We start from the raw sequence: 26,583 nt of genomic DNA on the forward strand, positions 1-26,583 counted from the left end.
TACTATTCAGGGTATTACACAACAGTGACAATCGTAAAATTACGAGGTACATACCATTTCGGTGAGAAATCGCTTATTTCGTTAACTTAGTTAAAAAAGTTTTGGATTAAAATATTTCTCATATGCATAGTCGACCAGAATACTAAGAGTGGGCCGAAGGTATTTTTCGTAGCAGACCACATTGGCTCGACGCAATTTGCACGAAACAATGTGTTAACAAGGGTTCGTGGTGTCGTAAGAGTCCAGATTTTATATGGAAGTAAGGCTGTAGTATGAGATAAAGCATATTACCATCAGTGAAGGAATGTGATGCACGAGTTTAACAGACGCTAATAATTTCAGAAATCTGTGTCTGGGCAGGAAGAGGTTGGACATTACTCGTATATTCTGAGTGGAATTTGCAAACTGCCTGTTGTGTATTATTATCGCTGAACAGGGCAACAACAAGTGTAATGTGTGATCCATTGGATCTGCATCCACATTAGATTTCCAAAATGTGCCATAGCAACGGCATTGTTTGGCGAAATTATTTGTCCTATTTTTGGACAAAGCACGTACAGACACCTTGCTTTACACTGCCCTGACCTATCTGTGGACCACACTAGCACACTGTGCTGAAACCTTTATTGCCGCTTACAAAGCACTGTACGTGTACAATTTTTTTTGTCTACACTAGTAACACATTAAGACTAAATCATATCATCGAATGTACTTGTTTTGCTAAGCAATCGCACGTCTTTCTGGAATTACTGTGGGTAGTGCTTTCAGCGTAACATCTGATCCCACACCTGCTACGATCTTCCTACCGTTCTTTTTGTCTGTCGCATTGTCTGAGACAAATATTCCAAATGGTCGCCGTGTCAGCGGATTACTGTTCCAATGAGTGAGATGTGCTACCGTACAGTGAAACATCCTAGTTGTGTGTCGCGTGTAGTGTATTCCTTGTGTTTTCTGATGAGGCGCATTTAGCATAAATTGTTTTGTTTGGCTCCTACGACGAATACAATGAAAGACAGCGTCAAATTTTAATCACAATTTTAATTTCACCAACTGTATTACAGTACTGAGACTTACACTGCACAGTTCACCTATGGAAGCCCAACACAATCTAACACGCATGGCAGATGCTTGTGAGAGCCATGACAAAGTGCGCCAGAGTGATGACCATGGTGTCAGTTTGTAGACGTGACGCTTCGTTTGTCATCCGTGAAGTAGTTGTGTCCAAGATCCATTTCAAATGATGGTCAATGCGCGTGTACACGGTTGGGTTTGTCAGATTCGCACAACCCAGTCCCCACGACACTAAGCCCACCTGCACAACAGAAGGACATGCCGGTGTTTTCACATTGCTTTTGGCATGCAGAGCACACATAATAGGCATTAGCATCAGAATATTAGCAAATAACAGAATATTTATGTGAAAAATCAAGCTGACATAAGCTTGCAAAAACAATCGCTTGCTACTACTGTTTCTGCTGGGATTCTACTTAAATATCGTTAATAATAAAGAACACTCGAAAATCGTATAGTGCGTTAAACGTACAAAGTGTGTGATTTTTATTTGATTGTCTTGATCGCCAAATGTTTTGAATGAAATTTACGATTTCGGCTAAGCAATAGCCATCTTCAGAATCTACAATAAAAGTCAAAGAAGAAAATTACGAGGTACTACGTTAAGACATTAAATACAAATGATAGTTATTATAACAAAGCATTGCCGAAAGCGGTAATTTACCTCTACATTTTTTTACGATCGAGGCCATCAAATAATCATCATGGTCGCTCTTCAGATTGTCATTTCGTGCCAAATTCTGTCCTACGAAGTCTGTCTATCACACTTTCAATAAAACAACATATGATAACTTATGTTCTTCGTTCCAGTATATTTATAGTGAGTAGATCCTTCAGGGTGTAGAACAAAGCAGAAGACAAACATACACAATAAATATTAACAAAGAATAATAAATATGTATGTACTTTCCACAGAACCAAAGTGAAATGGTCCTCATGGTTAGGGAATAAGTCAAAATTCCTAAACATATTTCCACTGAAATGGTAAAAATAACGTTTAACAAAATTTGTAAATTTTCAGTGTATTCATGCGCATACGATACGATGTAGTCATGCATTATGAAATAGAAAAATAATTTTACAGCACTCGTTGACAGTGAACACATTACTACACATAAGTTGTATAGAAGTCAGACTGTACATAGTGCTCGCATAGTTTGCTATTATTAGTAAAGTACACACACCAGTCGGGCCTACTATGAAATTCGTAAGTGGAGTAGAAGGAGTTGGCCTCCTACAAATCCTTTGGTACCATACTTAAACTTCTATGACTGCAGGCAAGTTATTGAAAATTGTGTGTTCCTGAATAATGGACACCTTTCTCGACTAAGATAAATGACTTTAAATGTTTGTGAACTTTATTCTTATTTCTGGTATTCACTCAATGAAGAGAGGTGTAGCTTACAAAGACAGATATATTTTATTGACAAATTTCTTTCAGGAATAAATATACTGGGCAGTAGTAGCTAGTATCTTTATTTCTTTAACAGGTCTCTGCATGACCTTCTTGAGTTCACAAAACAATTAATTCTCATTACACGTTTTTGGGCTCGGAAATCATTAGCTTGGCTTGACGAGTTACCGCAAAAAGTAATTCCTTACGACTCTGAGGGCGCGTCATCTGTTTTGTGATGAGCTCATTCCAATTGAATTTGTTATCCAGGTGTAATTCCTAGAATTTACCGCTGCCAACTTGTTATGTTTCTTTGACGTCGCATTGAAGGCATACACTGGCTGAAACCTCTTGATGTTCTAAACTGCATGTAGTGTGTTATTTCAGTTTAGTGACCAAAAAAAGTCGGGTAGCAACCATTTATCAAAGTTCACGAAAATTTCACTAACCAATATTCCTGAGACTATATTTCATTTTTATTTGTTGCAGTGTTAGTAGTATACAAAAGAAACTTAGAATGTTGCTTGTGAAAGGTCGTTGAAGTGTACAAGAAAATATAAGGGCTCCTAGATGGTTCCATGTGCGACACCACGTGTAATTGGCTCCCAGTTGGATGATCTATGATCACCGAAGAAAAAAAATCACATCACCAAAAAATAATTAATGTAGGGTCACCAAAAAATAACTAGTGTAGAGTAATGAAATCCCGAGAGTAAATTTGTCTACGCAAAATATTTAACGATTAAACTTCCAAGATCCCAGGTTAATGCAATCGCGAGATAAACCACTGCAAATGCGAAATACTGTTACATTAATAACTAGTGTAACCGCCAGAATGTTGAATGCAGGCACGCAAACGTCCATGCATTGTGTTGTACAAGTGCGAGATGTCAGTTTATGGCATGGAGTTCCATGCCTGTTGCAGTTGTTCGGCCAATAGAGGGAGGGTTACTGCTGTTTGTGGATGATAGTGGAGTTGTCGTCCGATGACGTCCCATGTGTGCTCGACTGTAGACGGACCTAGTGACTGAGCAGGCCAAGACAACATGTCGACTTTCTGTAGAGCATGTTGAGCTACAACAGAGGTACGTGGGCGAGCGTTATGCTCTTGGAAAACAACCCCTTGAATTCTGTCCAAGAATGGTAGCACAACAGGTCGAATCACCAGAGTGACGGGGAAATTGGCATCATGGTACGTGGTGTAACCACGAGAGTGCTTCTGCTGTCATACGAAAACGCACCCCAGACCATAACTCCAGATGTAGGTCAAGTGTGATTAGCGCGCCGGCAGAATGGGTGGAGGTGCTCAACTGATGTCCTTCTAACGAACGAACGGCCATCATTGGCACCGAGGCAGAACATGCTTTCATCAGAAAACACAACAGGCTTCCACCCTGCCCTCCAATGAGCTCTCGCTTGACACGACTGAGGTCGCAAACGGCGGTGGTTTGGTGTCAGCGTAATGCACATTGTAGGGCGTCTGGCTCGGAGCTATCCTTGAAGTAACCCATTTGTAAAAGGCAGTCACTACGGTGCCAACTGCTGCTCATATTGTTGCAGCAGATGCAGTGCGATGAGCTAGAACCATATCCCGAATACGATGGTCTTCCTTATCGGTAGTGCCACATGGCTGTCCGGAGCCCGGTCTTCCTGAGAACGTACCTTCCCATTACCACCGCTGCCACCAGTCAAATACAATGGTATTCCTCCTATGTCTTTGTGTAATAACGCAGAAGTAGCATCCAGCTTCTCGTAGCCCTGTTACACGGTCTCGTTCAAACTGAGTTAGATGTTGATAACGCCGTCCTTGTATCCTTAAGGGCATTCTTGACTAACATCAACTCACCACGCCCAATCTGAAAGATAACTAAAGCCCCTGACTGTTACAGAGCGTATTTAACGGAAACCTGATTTGCATTCTCACAGTGGCGCTACTAGCGCGACCCTTACGCTGCTGTCGCGAAATTTGAACGGATGTCACCTTCAGATGTAGAAACACGCCTACCTACTTTCATTTATGTTCCACAACTCCTTTATGGTGTTGCGACCTTTTTGCCTCAGTTAACAGCAGTTTTAACAGTGTTCATATAGACCTGAAGGAGCATATACCTCCCCAACTGACCATTGGTGCCATACGGACATTCATTTTGTACAGTGGGCTGACTCCCACCTCCTCTTTTAGTGGGTCGCAAAGCTCTAGGTGGCAAATTATAGCAAGCGCCCGCCAGCGATGCGAGCCAGCCACTGCCCCCTTCAGACAAACAGCTACTTAGCTGGGCTCTAGCGCAGTGTTTTGGTTGACCCTCACCGCTGTCGCTCAGCAGCCCGAGCCGGCAGCTGCACTTCCTCCTACCTACGACCATGACCGTGAATCAGACGAGGATATGGTGACGGAGGAGCCGACCTCACGAGACACGAAAGGACTGGGTAACAGCCCAGGCCTACGAAAGTCATCTTCGAAGCCGGAAAGATAACGCCTGCCACCAGCTCGCGTGTCGAACTGCCACATGCAACGAAACAAGCTGTGTAACTGCCACTGTAAATAATGACAGTGACGTTTTTACCGTCGCAGGCTCCATGGTTTCAGTCAATCGTTCCGATGACAAAACGAAACCTAAAGAGCGACGTAACAATAACACGAAAGGCAAAGGGAGGGGAGACACGCTACATCTTCACCCGTAGTTGGTGCTGATCGTGGAAACCCGAGAAAAAGACAAATGTAACGAGCGCTCCTCCAACTTGAGGCCGATATCGAAGTGTTATACTGTCACTAGTGCCTCACAAAGTAACGTAGCTCCCGCTGAAAGTGAACCTAGCAAGAAACGCTAAAACCAAATTAAATGATGTAACGATTGGGAGAAGTGCAGTAACGGGTGTTTCAGGACGATCGTCGTAGCGTTGCACATCATATAGAAGAAGCAGGCAGAAAAGGTACAAACGTCACGAATAAAACTTTTTTTTTTTTTTTTTTTTTTTTTTTTTTTTTTTTTTTTTTTTTTTTTTGTCATCAGTCTACTGACTGGTTTGATGCGGCCCTCCACGAATTCCTTTCCTGTGCTAACCTCTTCATCTCAGAGTAGCACTTGCAACCTACGTCCTCAATTATTTGCTTGACGTATTCCAATCTCCGTCTTCCTCTACAGTTTTTGCCGTCTGCAGCTCCCTCTAGTACCATGGAAGTCATTCCCTCATGTCTTAGCAGATGTCCTATCATCCTGTCCCTTCTCCTTATCAGTGTTTTCCACATATTCCTTTCCTCTCCGATTCTGTGTAGAACCTCCTCATTCCTTACCGTATCAGTCCACCTAATTTTCAACATTCGTCTATAGCACCATATCTCAAATGCTTCGATCCCCTTCTGTTCCGGTTTTCCCACAGTCCATGTTTCACTACCATACAATGCTGTACTCCAGACGTACATCCTCAGAAAGTTCTTCCTCAAATTAAGGCCGGTATTTGTTATTAGTAGACTTCTCTTGGCCAGAAATGCCTTTTTTGCCATAGCGAGTCTGCTTTTGATGTCCTCCTTGCTCCGTCCGTCTTTGGTTATTTTACTGCCTAGGTAGCAGAATTCCTTAACTTCATTGACTTCGTGACCATCAATCCTGATGTTAAGTTTCTCGCTGTTCTCATTTCTACTACTTCTCATTACCTTCGTCTTTCTCCGATTTACTCTCAAACCATACTGTGTACTCATTAGACTGTTCATTCCGTTCAGCAGATCATTTAATTCTTCTTCACTTTCACTCAGGATAGCAATGTCATCAGCGAATCGTATCATTTATATCCTTTCACCTTGTATTTTAATTCCACTCCTGAACCTTTCTTTTATTTCCATCATTGCTTCCTCGTTGTACAGATTGAAGAGTAGGGGCGAAAGGCTACAGCCTTGTCTTACACCCTTCTTAATACGAGCACTTCGTTCTTGATCGTCCACTCTTACTATTCCCTCTTGGTTGTTGTACATATTGTATATGACCCGTCTCTCCCTATAGCTTACCCCTACTTTTTTCAGAATCTCGAACAGCTTGCACCATTTTATATTGTCGAACGCTTTTTCCAGGTCGACAAATCCTATGAAAGTGTCTTGGTTTTTCTTTAACCTTGCTTCCATCATTAGCCGTAACGCCAGAATTGCCTCTCTCGTCCCTTTACTTTTCCTAAAGCCAAACTGATCGTCACCTTTCGCATTCTCAATTTTCTTTTCCATTCTTCTGTATATTATTCTTGTAAGCAGCTTCGATACATGAGTTGTTAAGCTGATTGTGCGATAATTCTCGCACTTGTCAGCCCTTGCCGTCTTCGGAATTGTGTGGATGATGCTTTTCCGAAAGTCAGATGGTATATCACCAGACTCATATATTCTACACACCAACGTGAATAGTCGTTTTGTGGCCACTTCCCCCAATCATTTTAGAAATTCTGATGGAATGTTATCTATCCCTTCTGCCTTATTTGACCGTAAGTCCTCCAAAGCTCTTTTAAATTCCGATTCTAATACTGGCTCCCCTATCTCTTCTAAATCGAATCCTGTTTCTTCTTCCATCACATCAGACAAATCTTCACCCTCATAGAGGCTTCCAATGTATTCTTTCCACCTATCTGCTCTCTCCTCTGCATTTAACAGTGGAATTCCCGCTGCACTCTTAATGTTACCACCGTTGCTTTTAATATCACCAAAGGTTGTTTTGATTTTCCTGTATGCTGAGTCTGTCCTTCCGACAATCATATCTTTTTCGATGTCTTCACATTTTTCCTGCAGCCATTTCGTCTTAGCTTCCCTGCACTTCCTATTTATTTCATTCCTCAGCGACTTGTATTTCTGTATTCCTGATTTTCCCGGAACATGTTTGTACTTCCTCCTTTCATCAATCAACTGAAGTATTTCTTCTGTTACCCATGGTTTCTTCGCAGCTACCTTCTTTGTACCTATGTTTTCCTTCCCAACTTATGTGATAGCCCTTTTTAGAGATGTCCATTCCTCTTCGACTGTACTGCCTACTGCGCTATTCCTTATTGCTGCATCTATAGCGTTAGAGAACTTCAAACGTATCTCGTCATTCCTTAGTACTTCCGTATCCCAGTTCTTAGCGTATTGATTCTTCCTGACTAATGTCATGAACTTCAGCCTATTCTTCATCACTACTATATTGTGATATGAGTCTATATCTGCTCCTGGGTACGCCTTACAATCCAGTATCTGATTTCGGAATCTCTGTCTGACAATGATGTAATCTAATTGAAATCTTCCCGTATATCCCGGCCTTTTCCAAGTATACCTCCTCCTCTTGTGATTCTTGAACAGGGTATTCGCTATTACTAGCTGAAACTTGTTACAGAACTCAATTAGTCTTTCTCCTCTTTCATTTCTAGTCCCAAGCCCATATTCTCCTGTAACCTTTTCTTCTACTCCTTACCCTACAACTGCATTCCAGTCGCCCATGACTATTAGATTTTCGTCCCCCTTTACATACTGCATTACCCTTTCAATATCCTCACACACTTTCTCTATCTGTTCATCTTCAGCTTGCGACGTCGGCATGTATACCTGAACTATCGTTGTCGGTGTTGGTCTGCTGTCGATTCTGATTAGAACAACCCGGTCACTGAACTGTTCACAGTAACACACCCTCTGCTCTACCTTCCTATTCATAACGAATCCTACACCTGTTATACCATTTTCTCCTGCTGTTGATATTACCCGATACTCATCTGACCAGAAATCCTTGTCTTCCTTCCACTTCACTTCACTGACCCCTACTATATCTAAATTGAGCCTTAGCATTTCCATTTTCAGATTTTCTAGTTTCCCTACCACGTTCAAGTTTCTGACATTCCACGCCCCGATTCGTAGAACGTTATCCTTTCCTAGATTATTCAATCTTTTTCTCATGGTAACCCCCCCTTGGCAGTCCCCTCCCGGAGATCCGAATGGGGGACTATTCCGGAATCTCTTGCCAATGGAGAGATCATCATGACACTTCTTCAATTACAGGCCACATGTCCTGTGGATACACGTTACGGTCTTTAATGCAGTGGTTTCCATTGCCTTCTGCATCCTCATGTCGTTGATCATAGCTGATTCTTCGCCTTTAGGGACAATTTCCCACCCCTAGGACAAGAGAGTGCCCTGAACCTCTATCCGCTCCTCCGCCCTCTTTGACAAGGCTGTTGGCAGAATGAGGCTGACTTCTTATGGCGGAAGTCTTCGGCCGCCAATGCTGATTATTTATCAAAATTTAGGCAGTGGCGGGGATCGAACTCGGGACCGAAGACGTTTTTGATTATGAATCAAAGACGCTTCGCAATAATGTACATTGCACTAGTGCGTGTGGTCATGGAACTGTGAACTTTAAGACGTAAGAGTGATTGGTCGAATTGCTTGTTATAGTGGAAACGTTGCTGACGTGCCGCCCGTCGCCCAAGGAATCCAGTAGACAATGGCTGTTCACCGTGAGTCTGGATCCAGTAGCGGACACAACCATCTGCAGGTTAAATGCAACGAAGTGCTCATAAATAAATACGTGCTCTTCCAGACTTCGTGTACGGGACCGTCGCTGATGCTGCTCTTCTTCAGGAAGTAATGACTGTTGAGTGGTACTTAAGTAAATAAATTAGTGAAATCAAAGTGAACTAGAAATTAGAATATAGATGAAAAACTTGGTTTAGTTTAGAGAGTTACATACTCGTAAGCAGCGGGCCGAACAGCAGAACAGAAGAGACAATGACCGTGACCGTGAAGTCAGCAACTTCCACATAAGCGGGCGCTGTCGATTCAGCCGTCAGGGCATCGCCCGACCGGCTCACGTGTTTCTCAGTTGTCGTATGTGAGCAAAGGCCCTCGCCTACATCCCAGGAGCCAATGACCGACGTAAAGAAGATTCTTCGAGAAGCTATTCAACCTGACAGAAGAGGCAATGACCGGCTCACGTGTTTCTCAGCCGTCACGTGTGATCAAAGGCCCTCGCCTACATTCCAAGAGCCAATGACCGACGTTAAGAAGATTCTTCGAGAAGCTTTTCAACGTGACAGATGAGGCAATGACCGTGAAGTCGTTCACCTCCAGTGAACTGAAGTGAATAAATACGCAAGACGCAGTGGGTCAGACAGATGAAGCCGGAGACGGAGTCGAAGACGGAGACAGACGAAGACGGAGACGGGGGCGGAGACGAAGACGAAGACGAGAGACGAAGGAAGGGAAGTCAGATGAAGATGAAGACGGAGACGGAGACGAAGACGAGAGACGAAGGAAGAAAAGAAGAGTAGCAGTAGTTTTTAGTCAGTTTCGGTGCTGAAGACCGTCATGCAAGAAGAGTCTGCATCATGCACAGACGAACCAAGTCCGCCGCTGTAATGGAATAGCAAGTAGCAGCCGCAGCGCCAGAAGACAGAAGTTAAAAGGTATTTGAAGTCTGATTTTTACATACCCGGGTGACTCGTGAGGACGGGAAGGAGACGGCCTCACATCAGTAGTCACCTGTGAGCTGGGATGAAGACCTGACAGCCGAAGACTGGCAAGCGGGAGTCCGTGGTTCGAGTCCGGGACACTGGCCTTCCCCTGCCGCGCCGCTCCGCTGGTCGACGCACAACACACGCTGCCGCATAGAGAAGAGAAACACTGGGACGCGACACCCAAGATATCATCCGATGCACGATTTCGCTCGCAATAACTAAACGGGCCACCTCGCGCTGCGCTTCTCCAGTCAACTGAGCGAGACAGCGACACGAGATACACACCGCTACGCGTAATCAGACGCCGCCGCCGCCGCCGCCGCCGCTGCCGCAGCAGAAGACTTCACAAACGACACAGCTGCCGCTCTCCGAACCAGAACATCCCGTAAGATACAGTTGTACAAATCTTCAATAAAAGTTATCTTATGTAAAAATGATGTTTCATTCGACCTCATACCCGAGCCAAGGAAGAACCCACCCTGCCCACATGTTGTTAAGAGAGAAAAGTTAATTTATTTAATATTTTCACCCTGACAGAATGCTTAGAATGCTCATCCTGACAATTGACAGCATCAAAAGAGAAAACCCAGTTACATTTAGTGAAAGAAGTGTCACATTTAGTATCACAACTGTTACATTTGATGTCAGAAGCCGTTATAGTTGTTGCATTTGGTGTCAGAGAAAAAACCCTTGGCTCAATATGAGGTGTGAATGACAGTCACTAAAGGTCCACAGTTAGTATTGTTTAATGTGTGAAAGGATAGAGGTTTGCATAGTAGTAGTAATATTTTCTTTATTTAGAAGTGTGTTCTCTCTCATAATTTTAAGAGTTTGTCGAAAATATTTAAACATCTTTTTCATTCAGTGTGGTAATATTGTGTAACTACTAGTTGTAAAATGATGACACGAAATCGTACAAAGTCAGAGTCAGCACCACAAGCGGTTTCTACTGATGAAGCTATTCAGATCTTAGTTAAGCAGATAGCAGAGCTTAAAAATGATAATAATATATTATTTAAACAGTTGAGTGAGGTTAGGCAAACCAGTTCGATCCCTCCCACCCTAGATTCCTCAGCAGCAGCCTTAGTAACTCCTTTTTCAGGCAAACCTGGCGAAGACATAACAGCATTTTTTGATGATTTAGTAGCAGCTGCAAAGTTAGGATCATGGTCAGATGAACAGCTCTTACAAATGACAAAGTTAAGATTGCTAGGAGAGGCTAAATCACACGTATTATACCATGAAGAATTACGGAATGCTCCAACATTTGAGGAATTGAAGAAAGGATTGCTTAAACGTTTTCAAAAACAGAACAGCTGTAGATTTTATAGGGAAAAATTAAACACTCTCACTCAGAGGCAAAACGAGTCGTTAGAAAGTTTTGTAGATAGGATTAGAAAAGTTAATATTAACACCTATCAATTGACAACTAGTGATGAAGCAAATAAAGTTATTTTACAAGAGGCAGAAAATAGAGCTCTGGATACATTTTTACGTGGGTTACCTCCTGAAACGTCCCGTCGTGTCAGGGCAGAGTTTCCTAAAAATTTAGCAGAAGCTGTATCTGTGGCGACAGCTTTCGAAGAAATAGACATTGCCACCAGATACAAGGAGAAGCGAAATGTATTTTCAGCAGGAGTACGATGTTTTAGGTGCGATCGACAGGGACATATAGCAAAAAACTGCAGACAACCTCAATGTACTAATTGTCAAAGAATAGGTCACACATTCAAGGAATGCAGGTCTAAGAAAGTTTTTGGAAATAGAAATCAGTTAAACTCAAACGGGAATGTCGGAGCCGCCGCCAGACGTTCCCAATAAAATTTCATGCCATTAAGGCGAATGTGAAGGCGGAATGCTGGTTATCTGCTACCATACAGGATAAAGAGGCAAGGATACTAGTGGATACAGGTGCAAACGTATCAATAGTAAGTAATGAATGTATTGGAGAAAAGAAATATGACCCTCCAAGGTATAGATTGAGTGGAGTAGGAGGAGGTACAGTGAAGTCATTAGGATGTACATCACTGATTTTCTATATTCACGGTGTACAATTTCAGGAAGATGTAGAAGTGGTAACAAAGGTAACTGACGGGTACGACGCGATCCTAGGACTGGATTTCCTGAATAAACATCACGCTAAAATTGACCTCAGACAGCAAACTGTAGAACTTAGCGGAATAGTGTTTCAGCTAGGTGACACCGCTGCAAAGGGCCCACTGCCGCGAGATTTCCCTAACCGGAAGGCGAAATCAACTACACTGCGTGCAACGTCCTTGAAGGTTGATTCGCGGGATCAGATACCGTCTGGCTCAGGAAAACTTTTCTGGATGACAGTTGACCCCGAGGTACCTACAGATACAGTGTGTCTAATAGAGCCTTTAGAGGAAAATGAGGAATTAGATGTATCACATTGTTTTGTACGTAGAAGTGTTGTACGGGTTCAAGACGTTGAGGGAGAAAGAAAAGTACCGGTACATATTGACAACTTCGGAGTGGAGGACAAAGAGTTGCATAAGGGAATATTAGTAGCTACAGTCAGTACTTTTGAAGAAGAAGATTTCATTTGGTCAGATATTAATGATGGTCAGAAACCAGACGCCTATAAAACCGCATTACGCCAGAAGATTGATCATTTGAAAGGAAATGATAGAGACACGATAGAAGCAGTTTTAGTTGAGTTTCAAGATTTATTTAATGCAGAAGGTCCACTGCCAGCAACAGATATCACACAGCATAGGATCCCAACAGGAAATAGCCCCCCAGTTTATAGGAAGCCTTATAGAGTTCCGCATCACTTACAGCCAGTACTGGATGAATTTATAGAACAGCATCTAAAAGATGGAATTATAGAATATTCTGATTCGCCTTATAATTCAAATATCGTAATTATTCCAAAGAAGTCCCCCGACGGTACGAAACGATATAGATTTTGTTGTGACTACAGACACCTTAACAAACAAACTATCTCAGATGTTTATCCTCTTCCAAACATTACCGATATCATTGACAGTTTGGGTAACAGTAAATACTTTTCAACAATCGATCTACGTAGCGGATATCATCAATTGGAAGTTGCACCTGAAGATAGGCATAAAACAGCATTTTCTACCCCTGGAGGCCATTGGCAATTTAAAAGAATGCCTTTCGGTTTGAAAAATGCGCCAGCAACTTTTCAAAGACTACTCGATGGAGTATTGCGAGGACTCAAAACTCAGCAATGTTGTGTATATCTAGACGATATTATTGTATTCTCCAAAGACATTAATGAACATGCTGTGCGTCTGCGTAATGTTTTTCAGAGACTTAGAAAAGCTAAATTAACATTAAATATGGAAAAATGTAGTTTTGCATTGACAGAGGTTACATACCTAGGGCATGTCATTAGTGAAAAAGGAATTAAAACAGATCCTCGATTAATTTCGGCAGTTAAGGACTTCCCAACACCACAACGCGTTAAGGAAGTACAAAGTTTCATTGGTCTCGCATCGTATTACCGAAAATATGTTCAAAATTTTGCTGAAATTGCCCGACCCTTAACCCAATTATTGAAAAAGGGTGCAAAATTTCATTGGTCTGAAGATTGTGAATTAGCATTTCAAACCCTTAAAGATAAGTTAACACACAGTCCAGTATTAGCCTACCCAGATTATAATAAAGAATTTATTTTATCCTGTGACGCAAGTGGTCATTCAGTAGGAGTTGTTTTGAGTCAGAATATTAATGGCGCGGAACACCCCATAGCCTACGCTTCGAGACAACTAACAACGGCAGAAAGAAATTATTCCACAACGGAGAAAGAATTGTTAAGTGTTATTTATGGTATCAAATACTTTAAATGCTATTTGTATGGTAGGAAATTCAAGGTCATTACAGACCACGCAGCATTAAAATGGTTGCTTGGATTAAAGGATCCGTCTAGTCGTCTTACCCGTTGGGCCCTATGTCTTTCCGAAATGGATTTCGAAGTTATCCATAAACCAGGCAAAAAACACACGAATGCAGATTGTCTAAGTCGGAAAATAGCACTTTTGGAAGCAACAGGCCGAGATACTGAGGACTGGAGAAAGGCACAAGATGAGATAACAGAATGCAAAAAATACGCAACTCAAAAACAATTTTGCTTTGAAGATGGTGTATTATGCCGTAAAACAAAACTTGGACCGCGAATTGTTGTTCCCCAACACCTTAGACAAGAAATAATGGCAGAGGCCCACGATCATATCCTTGCAGGACACGGTGGACAGCGGACAACCGAAAGACGTGTAGCAGAGCGATTTTGGTGGCAAACCAGAAAGCAGGATGTTGCGCAGTACGTTCGTAATTGCATTGCGTGCGCACAACGAGCTGAACTTTCTCGTTCAAAAATACCCTTACAGAGGCTCCCCGAGGCTTCATGTCCATATCAAATCTGCGGAGTGGATCTCTACGGGCCATTTCATAAAACACCTGCTGGTAATAAGTATGTCCTTACAATTATAGATCACTTTTCACGCTATCTAGCTATGGTGAGTCTCCCAGATCAGCAAGCAAATACAGTTGCCCAAGCTTTAGTTAACAACTGGATACTTAAATTTGGCGTACCTGAAGCTATTATCACAGATCAGGGATCTAATTTTATGTCTGAACTAATGAAACAGCTATGTCACTTACTAAAAATACGTAAATTACGCACAACTCCGTTACACCCTCAGTGCAACGGGCGCACAGAAAGAGTTCATCGGACAATTGGCAATATGCTTAGTTATTATATTAACGAACAACATTCTAATTGGGATACATATTTACCAATAATCGTGTCGGTATACAACGCCAAAACGCATGAAGCAACTGGCATGTCACCTTATGAAGTGGTCTATGGCAGAAAAATGCCGTCCCCTTTTGATGTAATCAGGCAGAAAAACGGAAAAGTCGGAGAAACAGTAAGAGATTTCAGTCGAATGATGAAGGAAGTTTGGAAAAAGGTTCAAAAATCTAATACAAAGGCTTTGGAACGACAGGAAAGATTAGGTAATGCCCAAGGTAAATATCCAAATTACAAAATCGGTCAGTGGGTTATGCTTTCGACTCCTTACATTGCTAAAGGAAAAACGAAGAAATTTGTAACAAACTACAGAGGTCCTTACCAAATTATTGAGATCACGTCACCAGTCAACGTTAAATTGCAACTGCCCACCCGAACTACCATTGTCCATGCAAGTCGTTTAAAACCTTTTAAAGGCGCTCCAGAAGTAATTCCTTCAACAATAGTGTCTGCTTTTCCGAAGGGTGGAGGAAGTACCCGAAAAGGAAAAAGAGTGGCCACGCCAGCACAACATACAGACATGGCACCATACAATCTTCGACCAAGAGTGCGAATATCCTAGTGGAATCTCAGTAGACTGTGGATAGTATAAAAATGTACATAATTAATAAATGAATTATTTTTAAGAAAGAAAAAGTTGAACGTAGAAACATGTAGATCTTGTAGTTAACAATGTATTCCTTCATTTCTTTGTTTTTGTTTTTACGAGATTGGTAGGTTCATAACCATGTTGTTTGCTTTTTTAAGAAAACGCCATGCAAGCATTTCCTACACAAAACCTGTCCTACCTCAATTACTCCCTTGACAGTTCCCTTCTGAAGTCATTAGATACGATCACAAACTCACAGCAAGGCAAAATTGATGCCAATGTTATGATGCAACATGTTCTAAAATTAAAAGGTGAACACAAAACTAAAAATATAATGCTAGGAACGGGTATATCTGGAACCTTTGTGTTGGTGTTTCTACTTTGTACAGTTTTCTTTTATCTAAGACGAAAAAGTAAGCCAAATAATAATATACCACTTCATCAAATCCCTGTTAATTGGATACCACACTCTTAACTGGTGTACTTCAGTAGTTACTTTTGAGCATTAGTGTATTAATTTTGTTTATTGTACTTCACTCTTTATTAAACAGACTCATGTTAAAATAAACAATACTGTAGACTAGATATTCTTGCATTCATATAGGGTTGATTAAACAGGTGTTGCTATGTAACTTTCTAAGTGAATTATCTATTTTTGTTATTCATTGTCATCAAGGTTTGTTACACTTATTTCAAACGTTTATGTGTGAACTATGTGATTCATGAGCGTACATTGCTTTTGTAAGTGATAAAGTATTTTCAACATACTTAATGTGAAGCGTGTGTAATTTTCTAAGTCGAGAGTTTTCAATGCTTGTGCTCTTGCCGTGTGAAGAGTGGAGGAATGTTGAGTGGTAAATTCGAGGGCGAATTTCTCCGAAGGGTGGAGGAATGTTGAGTGGTACTTAAGTAAATAAATTAGTGAAATCAAAGTGAACTAGAAATTAGAATATAGATGAAAAACTTGGTTTAGTTTAGAGAGTTACATACTCGTAAGCAGCGGGCCGAACAGCAGAACAGAAGAGACAATGACCGTGACCGTGAAGTCAGCAACTTCCACATAAGCGGGCGCTGTCGATTCAGCCGTCAGGGCATCGCCCGACCGGCTCACGTGTTTCTCAGTTGTCGTATGTGAGCAAAGGCCCTCGCCTACATCCCAGGAGCCAATGACCGACGTAAAGAAGATTCTTCGAGAAGCTATTCAACCTGACAGAAGAGGCAATGACCGGCTCACGTGTTTCTCAGCCGTCACGTGTGATCAAAGGCCCTCGCCTACATTCCAAGAGCCAATGACCGACGTTAAGAAGATTCTTCGAGAAGCTTTTCAACGTGACAGATGAGGCAATGACCGTGAAGTCGTTCACCTCCAGTGAACTGAAGTGAATAAATACGCAAGACGCAGTGGGTCAGACAGATGAAGCCGGAGACGGAGTCGAAGACGGAGACAGACGAAGACGGAGACGGGGGCGGAGACGAAGACGAAGACGAGAGACGAAGGAAGGGAAGTCAGATGAAGATGAAGACGGAGACGGAGACGAAGACGAGAGACGAAGGAAGAAAAGAAGAGTAGCAGTAGTTTTTAGTCAGTTTCGGTGCTGAAGACCGTCATGCAAGAAGAGTCTGCATCATGCACAGACGAACCAAGTCCGCCGCTGTAATGGAATAGCAAGTAGCAGCCGCAGCGCCAGAAGACAGAAGTTAAAAGGTATTTGAAGTCTGATTTTTACATACCCGGGTGACTCGTGAGGACGGGAAGGAGACGGCCTCACATCAGTAGTCACCTGTGAGCTGGGATGAAGACCTGACAGCCGAAGACTGGCAAGCGGGAGTCCGTGGTTCGAGTCCGGGACACTGGCCTTCCCCCGCCGCGCCGCTCCGCTGGTCGACGCACAACACACGCGGCCGCATAGAGAAGAGAAACACTGGGACGCGACACCCAAGATATCATCCGATGCACGATTTCGCTCGCAATAATTAAACGGGCCAGCTCGCGCTGCGCTTCTCCAGTCAACTGAGCGAGACAGCGACACGAGATACACACCGCTACGCGTAATCAGACGCCGCCGCCGCCGCCGCCGCCGCTGCCGCAGCAGAAGACTTCACAAACGACACAGCTGCCGCTCTCCGAACCAGAACATCCCGTAAGATACAGTTGTACAAATCTTCAATAAAAGTTATCTTATGTAAAAATGATGTTTCATTCGACCTCATACCCGAGCCAAGGAAGAACCCACCCTGCCCACATGTTGTTAAGAGAGAAAAGTTAATTTATTTAATATTTTCACCCTGACAGAATGCTTAGAATGCTCATCCTGACAATTGACAGCATCAAAAGAGAAAACCCAGTTACATTTAGTGACAGAAGTGTCACATTTAGTATCACAACTGTTACATTTGATGTCAGAAGCCGTTATAGTTGTTGCATGACTACTGATATTGTTGTAACGAGTTACACTGCCACACTTAGAGTGACTGGTGAAGTTTCTGCTGGTACCGCAGTCCTGGTGCGTGATTACATTCTCTTCAGTGATGTCCAGCGTTTCCTTAACGGTCGAGGCACCTCCTATACCATCAATGGAGAAAAGACCTCTATCCCCCATAAGGCTCAAAGAAACGACACGAGGGTTCCCCGGCTTTTAAAGAAAAGATACCCAGTCATATCGGCACTAGCTAATCATTGTTGGTGACTTTCACTGCGTCCTCCATACTGAGAATCAGACTCCAATAAGTGTCACGGATTGGAACCTCTGGTCACCGGTCTTCACCTCGTTGACACTTGGGAACAGCTACACGGCCCCCGCATTGCATTTACTGAAGCGAGTAGACCGGAGGGGAAATGAAGAGCTTATTTCAATAGTGGTCCTCGTGATGGCTGGGTGTTGTGTGATGTCCTCAGGTTAGTTAGGTTTAAGTAGTTCTAAGTTCTAGGGGACTGATGACCATAGCTGTTAAGTCCCATAGTGCTCAGAGCCATTTGAACCATTTCAATAGTGGTACAAGTCCATTTTTGTTCATATAGAGATACAGAGTCCTAAAGTTAAATGAGCGCTGAGTAATCTGCAGTTGAGATACCAGAAACATTCAAGCATATGGCTTTTTGCTAGAGATGAACCTTTCTTTCTGTGTGTTTGGATCATTAGTTTCAGAAGCATTATAGACAGAAAAGTGGAGGTAATGGACTTGTACCACTATTGAAATAAACCCTTCATATACAGGGTGTCCCACGAGGAATGGTCAATATTCTGGGATACGACAGGAACGATCATTGGAAGCCAAGACGTCTAGTAAACATGGACTATAAAAAGCATACCTTACGAACTACGAGCACTTCATCTTCGACACTGTGAACCAAATTCCTTCTACTGAAAGCTCTTTGCTTCCCATATTTTCGAAGGAGGTAGTATATACCAAAACAAGAAAAAAATCTAGTAAACATGGGCTCCAAAATTCTTACATTAAGAGCTACGAGCATTTGCTTACAGTCGCTACAGTGAAACACATCTCTTCTACTCACACGTGCTCATAGCTCGTTACATGATGTTACAGAGCGGAACAGACATACAGGATGTGTCAGGACGAATACCAACAATTCATTCTGGGACATCCTATGTGTCTCTCGTGCTCTGCAGCCGATGTCAGGAGCGATGGCATCGCGCCAGTTGGTTTTTCTGACCACATTGCCTTCGCCTGTTTTGTAATTCTTCAGTGTCAACAGGGCTCTCTTGGTTTCGGCTACTGGAAGCTTAATAGTAGCCTCTGCTGGAGTCAATTCTGAAAGTTAAATAAGCCACAAAATGAAGTAAATTATTTTCGTAGGCGCAGTGAACTTCACGCTCTGACATAGTGGATTAGCTACGCAAAGCACTGGCTTTAGTCAATAGTGAAACAGTTCGCCAGTCGGGAACTATTCTGGCAAAAAAGGAGCATAGAGTTTTAGAATCAACGCGTTGGAGACTTGTACCATAGATGTGTCCTAGACGCTGTAGCATATGCCATGCTCAAATACTTTAAAGTTAAAACTGCTAACAACTGGACATAACAGCGCTGTGGAGGCTTTGTTCAATATCGACAAAAAGGCGTAGCAGACGGAGCACGGATATTGCTGTGTAAGATGTATTGCGCCTCCCGCACCGAAGAAAAGCAATAATTACTGAAGTTGTGAGCGACTCCGGCCAGTGAGTAGATATACAGATGGCGATATAACCGTTCACTGTATTACGTACGAAACATCGGCGATGAGGTTTGTCACACTGTACTCACCAATATCCAGGGGCACGTGCAAGGTTCGGACAGAGCCATTCTCGAATTCCAATTCACGGTCGACGAGTCTGAAGAAGCAGCCTTTCATTAAGTGACAGCGTCGGGGCAGTATTCCACCAGTGCCCTTGAAACATTCTGAGAGACCCTCTTCAAGATATTGATAACACGTGTAACGAGGCGCCGCATGCCTGGCGTTCTTAAAGAAGGGATAGTACTCCCGAAAACTGGCTGGAAAGTATACAACCTCGGGCCTGTCACATAGCTTAACGCAGGTTTCACAATTATAACGCTTGCGGCCGGCCGGGGTGGCCGAGCGGCTCTAGGCGCTTCAGTTTGGACCCGCGCGACCGTCTACGGTAGCAGGTTCGAATCCTGCCTCGGGCGTGGATGTGTGTGATGTCCTTAGGTTAGTTAGGTTTAAGTAGTTCTAAGTTCTAGGGGACTGATGACCTCAGATGTTAAGTCCCATGGTGCTCGGAGCCATTTGAACCATTTTTCTGTTAGCAAAGCAGGGAAGTCGACCGCTCAATATGCATGACAGCTTAACCGACACCGAAAACAGAATAAAAATTCAGAGGCATTACTCTTCAACATGCCCTCGAATATGAAGGCGTCTGGAACTTAGGTTAGCAGCAGAAAATCCACTATTATTCCCTCAGTAGGTCATGGCGAAACACCAGAAGTGACGTCAAAGCAACAGAACTCGCACCGTCCACCGGGCGTCTATTGAGAGGCCACTTCTGGCCGCATGATTACTAAGAACTGGGTCGACCTCTTAAACCGCATAGGGCCATATTGAATTTGCACTCAGATTGACACCTGAACCTCCTGCCAAAGGTGCAAACAATTCATCTATTCTTCGCAAACAAAATTTGCTTCATGGTCTAAGTACTTCAGCTGCCTAAAGCTCTGGCGGCGAATACTCAGCGAGTATTCAGCTGGGTTATTCTCCGTGGTGCCATCTTTGAAGTGCAGTTCACTGAACTCGCCCTGCCTCCCTCGTGGGGCGGCCTTGGGCTCGCGAGGCTGCGCATCAAGCGAATGGGGAAAGAGATACAGCGTCTGGGCGCACGCCCTCTTCGCAGTCTCTTTACCAGAATGAGCCAACGAGTCTAGCGCCACAGATTCACCTCACGACGATTCCTCCAGAATACCAACGCTTTCAGAAATACTGTATTGAATTTAATTTATTGACAGGAAAAAACCCTGGGAAAGACCTTACCTGGAAACATCACTGAGGAAGGGAACCACAGGTGGACAGTACTGTGGCGAAATATGCTCTAGACGTTCCTGCGTCCACGGATTCGCTCACGGTGGTATCTGATTGTGAATGACAAAATCCCTACGAGCGACAAACTGCACAGACTCCACCTCAGTGCAAAGAGCAGCCGGCCAAAAATGCGGGGAGGTTGACTCACTAGGACACATATTTGTTTGCGGAGCAGAGCGAGATGTGTGTAATTTTTTTCAGACTACATCTAGCCATCACTGATTGGATACTGAAAATACCATTCTCCTCCCTTGTAATCAACAGAAATTGAGTCCAACGGTTTCTTCGAATTTTGTTTAGCTTCCTGATTAATTTTGGTATTGGTTTAGACTGTTACACCAATGGCTACTTTGACTCACCTACATTTTTTTCTATTTGATCCTTGTTCTTCTGTTGTTGTTTTCCTCACTGACGTCGGTCGGAACATTTCTGAGTGTTGTTTTTGTCTTGGCGCTTGAAATTTACCTTTATTGGACCATGCGCTGCAGCTAAGTATTCGTTGAAGTATTTCTATTGGTACTGCAAAGCATCTACTAACAACTGCGTTATTTTGTTCACAGACTAATTGAGAATACAAACTAGATGAGGGGATACTGCCAGCATTTGTAATCAGTAACCAGTGTTGCATTACAAGGGTAGATGAGGTGTTGATACAGTAGAATCATAAGTGGTGATTGAAAAGTAAGTAGACTTTTCGAAAGACTAAAAAGTCGCCATTTGTGACTAAAAAGTCCCCATTTGTGAATTTTTGTGGATTGAAGGAATGGTTCCCAATTATTTCAAACTTCTGGTACGGTACTTTTATAAATGTTGCCGATATGTGGAAAAAATCTTAGCTCCATCGTAGTGAACAATTTTAAGAGGTTTTAAGATTTTAAGAAAGGTTACAGTCTTTGCGATATCCAGCCAAGAGGGAAAAATAAGGGTTGAAGACCAAGAACGAAGTGCTTGGATTAAAAAGGTGTAAGCCAGGGATGTAGTCTTTCACCTCTACTGTTCAGTCTATACATCGAAGAAACAATTGCCCAAAAAAAGTAAGTTCAAGAGGGAGATTAAAATTCAAGACGAAAGGATATCAGTGACAAGATTCGCTGATGGGATTGCTATCCCCAGTGAAAGTGAAGACTAAAGATAGGATCAGTTGAATGGAATGAACAGTCGAATGAGTGTGAAATATGGTCTGAGAATAAATGAAAGAAAGACGAGAGGAATGAGAAGCAGCAGAAATGAGAACAGCGAGCAACTTAACGTCTTAACTGGTGATGAAGAAGTAAACGGAGTTGAGGGATTTTGCTACCTAGGACAGATGAAGGAGAACATAAAAAGCAGACTATCACTGACAAAAAGGGCATTCTTGCCCAAGAGAAGTCAATTGGCATTAAACATTAGTCTTAATATGAGGAAAAAATTTCTGAGAATGTACGTTTGGAGCACAACATTGTGTGGTAGTGAAACATGGACTGAGGAAAAACCGAAAGTGAAGAATACCGAAGCATTTGAGATGCGGTGCTGCCGAACAATGTTAAAAATTAGATGGGCTAATATGCTAGGGAATGAGAAGGCTTTCTGCACAATCGGCGAGGAAAGAATATACGGAAAGGACAGACAAGAAGAAGGGACAGGATGAGAGTATATCTGTTAAGACACCAGGGAATAACTGCCACGGTACTAGAGGGAGCTGTAAAGGGTAAAAACTGCAGAGGGTTAAAACTGTAGAGGAAGACAGTAATTGGAATACATGTAGGAAATAATTGAGGTTGTAGGTTGCAATTGCTATTCTGAGATGAAAGGTTGGCACAGGAGAGAAATTCGTGGCGGGCCGCATCAAACCAGTCAGAAGACGGACGACTCAGAAAAAAGTTTTTCTTTGAAGCCTTCCTCAAAGACTTTGCCTCAGTAATTGCTTTCATAGTAGTTGTTAAGACTCCATATTAGCTTTATCAGTAGTTCATTTCTAAGAATCTAGAACAAATACGGAAGAGATCCGCCAAACTGAGGTAGTGCGAGTTAGTAACATAATGTGGCTACCCTTACCGGTAGTTTAAGGATTGGCATTACAGATTTTTGAAACATTCATATTGTGATTTATGAAATGGAAACTATCGGAATACTGCTTCGTAGCACTAAAAATGCAGAGAGACTACCAATATGAAGGCATCACAATCGATAATTCCCTACATGACCATAGGAATTTAGAGATGCTAGACAGCTAGCGTACTCCTACGAAACTGTAGATTGTTTATATGTAAGGACTGCCATTACCCGACGCCCCTCTCTACTGCTTGTTCCTCTACCACGAACTGAGATGTGGTGATATAGCCTTCCTGATAATTAAGACCGTCTAAGTTTAAATATCCTACTTTTCCGCAGAAAGCGCATGTGATCAGACTGAGATGACCCATCTATCAGACGATGCATAATAACTTTTATTCCCTTTCCCTCTCATTTCCAAAACTGTTGATAAAATCTAGAAGACGAACTGAATATTTCAGTGTTAAAGTGCTCCTTTCAGTTATCCAAAAATCGAAATTACAAGCCTAACAATAGCCTGAGAGGAAATGAGCAATCCACTCGGTTTTGAAACAATGACTACCGTCGTCATTTCTTTTAGCTACACTATAGTTTATCTATGATTATTTGTACATATTAGGAATTAGTAACTGACTGCAGAATCTGAAAATCAGCCGTTTACATTCTCTTTGATCAGTAAATAACTTTCTTATAAGAACAATTACTCCAAAACAGCAAACACGAGATTACTCTTTGTGATTCGACAAGTAAGACTGCTGGGGTAAACGTAACGAAATGGCAATTTTGAAAATCACGAGAATGCTACAACAATAGATTTTTTTGCAGAGTCGCTATGTTGGAAGAGATCACAGACAACAAACATTGAAAGCGTTTCAGGAATTGAGAAAGTCGTTAAATGTGCAGCTGTCATTAATGCTAATGCAGTGATAACAGAACAAAATAGTGTGCTCTAGCTTGATCAGCTTCTCTACTAGGACTTTGCATCAAGGGCAGCGAAGTCTGTTACATTTCTTATTTATTGTCATTGTTTCGGAATGGCAACAGACTGAGATCTTAAAAATTTGTTTAATGGTGGCAGAGCCTGCGACCCATCCCATTGGGGAAGCTTCATCGCAGCCTTTCAGGTGTCATAAAATCAGTTATCTTGAGTACAATGACCAAATAAGTAGGGTAAGTCTGATTATTCGAGGTGAAAAAGAGAAAAATAGAAGTTAAATAAAAAATCTCGCAGTTATCTTGGCTCTGAGCACTATGCGACTTAACTTCTGAGGTCATCAGTCGCCTAGATCTTAGAACTAATTAAACCTAACTAACCTAAGGACATTACACACATCCATGCCCGAGGCAGGATTCGAACCTGCGACCGGAGCTGTCGCTCGGCTCCAGACTGTAGCGCCTAGAAACGCACGGCCACTCCGGCCGGCACGCAGTTATCATGACAGCATCTTTCTTCGTCAACATTTTTGCTTATACTCTTTGAAAGAGTCTGTTTCACTTTTCATCCTCTCATTATCGCTCACATCCTTTCAGCATGCACGAACTGAAGTTCGGTGGATATCGAACTCTCTAAGATAGCGGCAACTTGATCACTGTCGTTACGGCGCGCTAAATTAATTAATGTGAGAATTTTTTGCGAGTGCATAGTTATCTTTAGCCGTTGCACTTTGGCAGTTAACAGTTTTGGAAGCGTGTCGGCAACAGTCAACATGCAAAACTGCACACTGTTTTGGATTGGCAACTTTCGCACAGAAAACTTCCCATCAGTGATATTAAAAGCTAATCGTAGCCAATCGAATTTTCTGAAATTAGTTAAATGAAGCAGCTAGGTATTGCAGGTGTGTTAACATGAGAAGGAATAGGACGACATAGTTTAAGAGAGGAAGAAATCTAAATCTGTCGACATGTCCTAGACTTAATGACTAATGTCTTCATGCCTGGTTCTTCACTATGAACCAATGTAGGCACATCACGACGCACTGGAAGAGATTATAACTTCGTTGGTGGTGCTCAATTCTTCAGGCCGATAAAGTTCGTGACCTGGAATCCAGGCTGTCTCGCTGAACATAGACACTCTGGTATTTTGTAAGGTTTCTGTTACATATTCAACATTCCGAGACATATACGGGCCTCATACAGTTTTTGATTTGGTATATTCCTTTTTGTGACCAGTAAGGTCTCGTGATTCACTGGGAGATAAAGTTATAAGTGTACTTCTAGAGTATTTCCTAATCTTATGTAGCAGCATTTAACACAGTTCTCATATCTTTCTACTATCCACTGCCGCTATATTCATACCTTCACTTGAGAAATGCTGTTACTGTGCAACGCAGAACAATATTGGATATAACCGCAGCGAGGTATTGGAGCAAACAGCTGTCGACAGCTAATTTTAAGCGACCAATGGCTGAACTGCGTTAGACTGCTGGTTTAGTAGCCATGACTCTAGAGCCATATCCTAAGCCAACCACAACCTCGTTATGTACAACGTACACGAGGAAACGGCGACCAGCACTCTGCAGTAGAACTACAAATGGTTCAGATGGCTCTGAGCACTACGTGACTTAACATCTGAGGTCATCAGTCCCCTAGAACTTAGAACTAGTTAAACCTAACTAATCTAAGGACATCACACACATCCATGCCAGAGGCAGGATTCTAACTTGCGACCGTAGTGGTCGCGCGGTTCCAGATTGAAGCGCCTAGAACCGCTCGGCCACACCGGCTGGCCAGAACTACAATGGCGATCGGGTTGTTCATGGCGTTTAACGCTAACAGATACAGGCAAACGCTAAACAGAAAAATTTCTTAATACGTTTGCTTGCATAGACATCTTCCTCTTAAAATTTTGGTTTTAGCGGTAAAATAAACTGTAATGTCTTGCTGTCATTGGTTACCTGGATATATCTTCACAGTGGCTACACGGGATGCCGCATTAACTACGATGAGCAGTCCTGGTTGGCCACTGGTTGCATTTTATAGGTGACACAAGAAGATTCGAAACAAAAAAGAACGACAGAAAGGAAAGTAAAAGCAAATGACTAAGTCAGTATGGTGCTGAAAATGATAAACCGAAGATACAGAAATTTAAAAAAAATTACATTTATACCAATTAATTGAATAAAAATTATAATCAAAGTCTTTTGATTAAATTCAGAACAGTAAAAAAGTCCGTATTTGACGAGATTCGAACCTTGTGTTATATACAAGTCAGGTTTGTTCACTAACTTTCTTTTTTTTTTCTTTTCCTTTTTTTTACGGCTAGGCTATGCCGTTACGCTGCAAAAGGAATGTTGAATTTATCACTCTGCTATCTCAGTCGCAACATTCGCAAGGATTAATTGACAGTCTTAAAAAAATTAGGCTTCATGCAATGTCGTGCGAAGCTTCTCAGATGCAAGCCGATATTTGTGATTATAATAACTGTAAAATTGACGCGCTGGCCGTTGTGGCCGAGCGTTTCTAGGCGCTTTAGTCTGGAACCGCGCGACCGCTACGGTCGCAGTTTCGAATCCTGCCTCGGGCATGGATGTGTTTTATGTCCTTGGGTTAGTTACGTTTAAGTAGTTCTAAGTTCTAGGGGACTGATGACCTGATATGTTAAGTCCCGTAGTGCTCAGAGCCAGTGAACCATTTTTATAAATGATGCTAAATCGCATCTTGAGTGGAAGGATCTAGTAGTGTTTGGTTAGTGCTTTGTATGGAACGTGTGTATT

The sequence above is a fragment of the Schistocerca nitens genome, chromosome 2 (genome assembly GCF_023898315.1).
Source record: "Schistocerca nitens isolate TAMUIC-IGC-003100 chromosome 2, iqSchNite1.1, whole genome shotgun sequence".
In the NCBI taxonomy this organism is placed as follows: Eukaryota; Metazoa; Arthropoda; class Insecta; order Orthoptera; family Acrididae; genus Schistocerca; species Schistocerca nitens.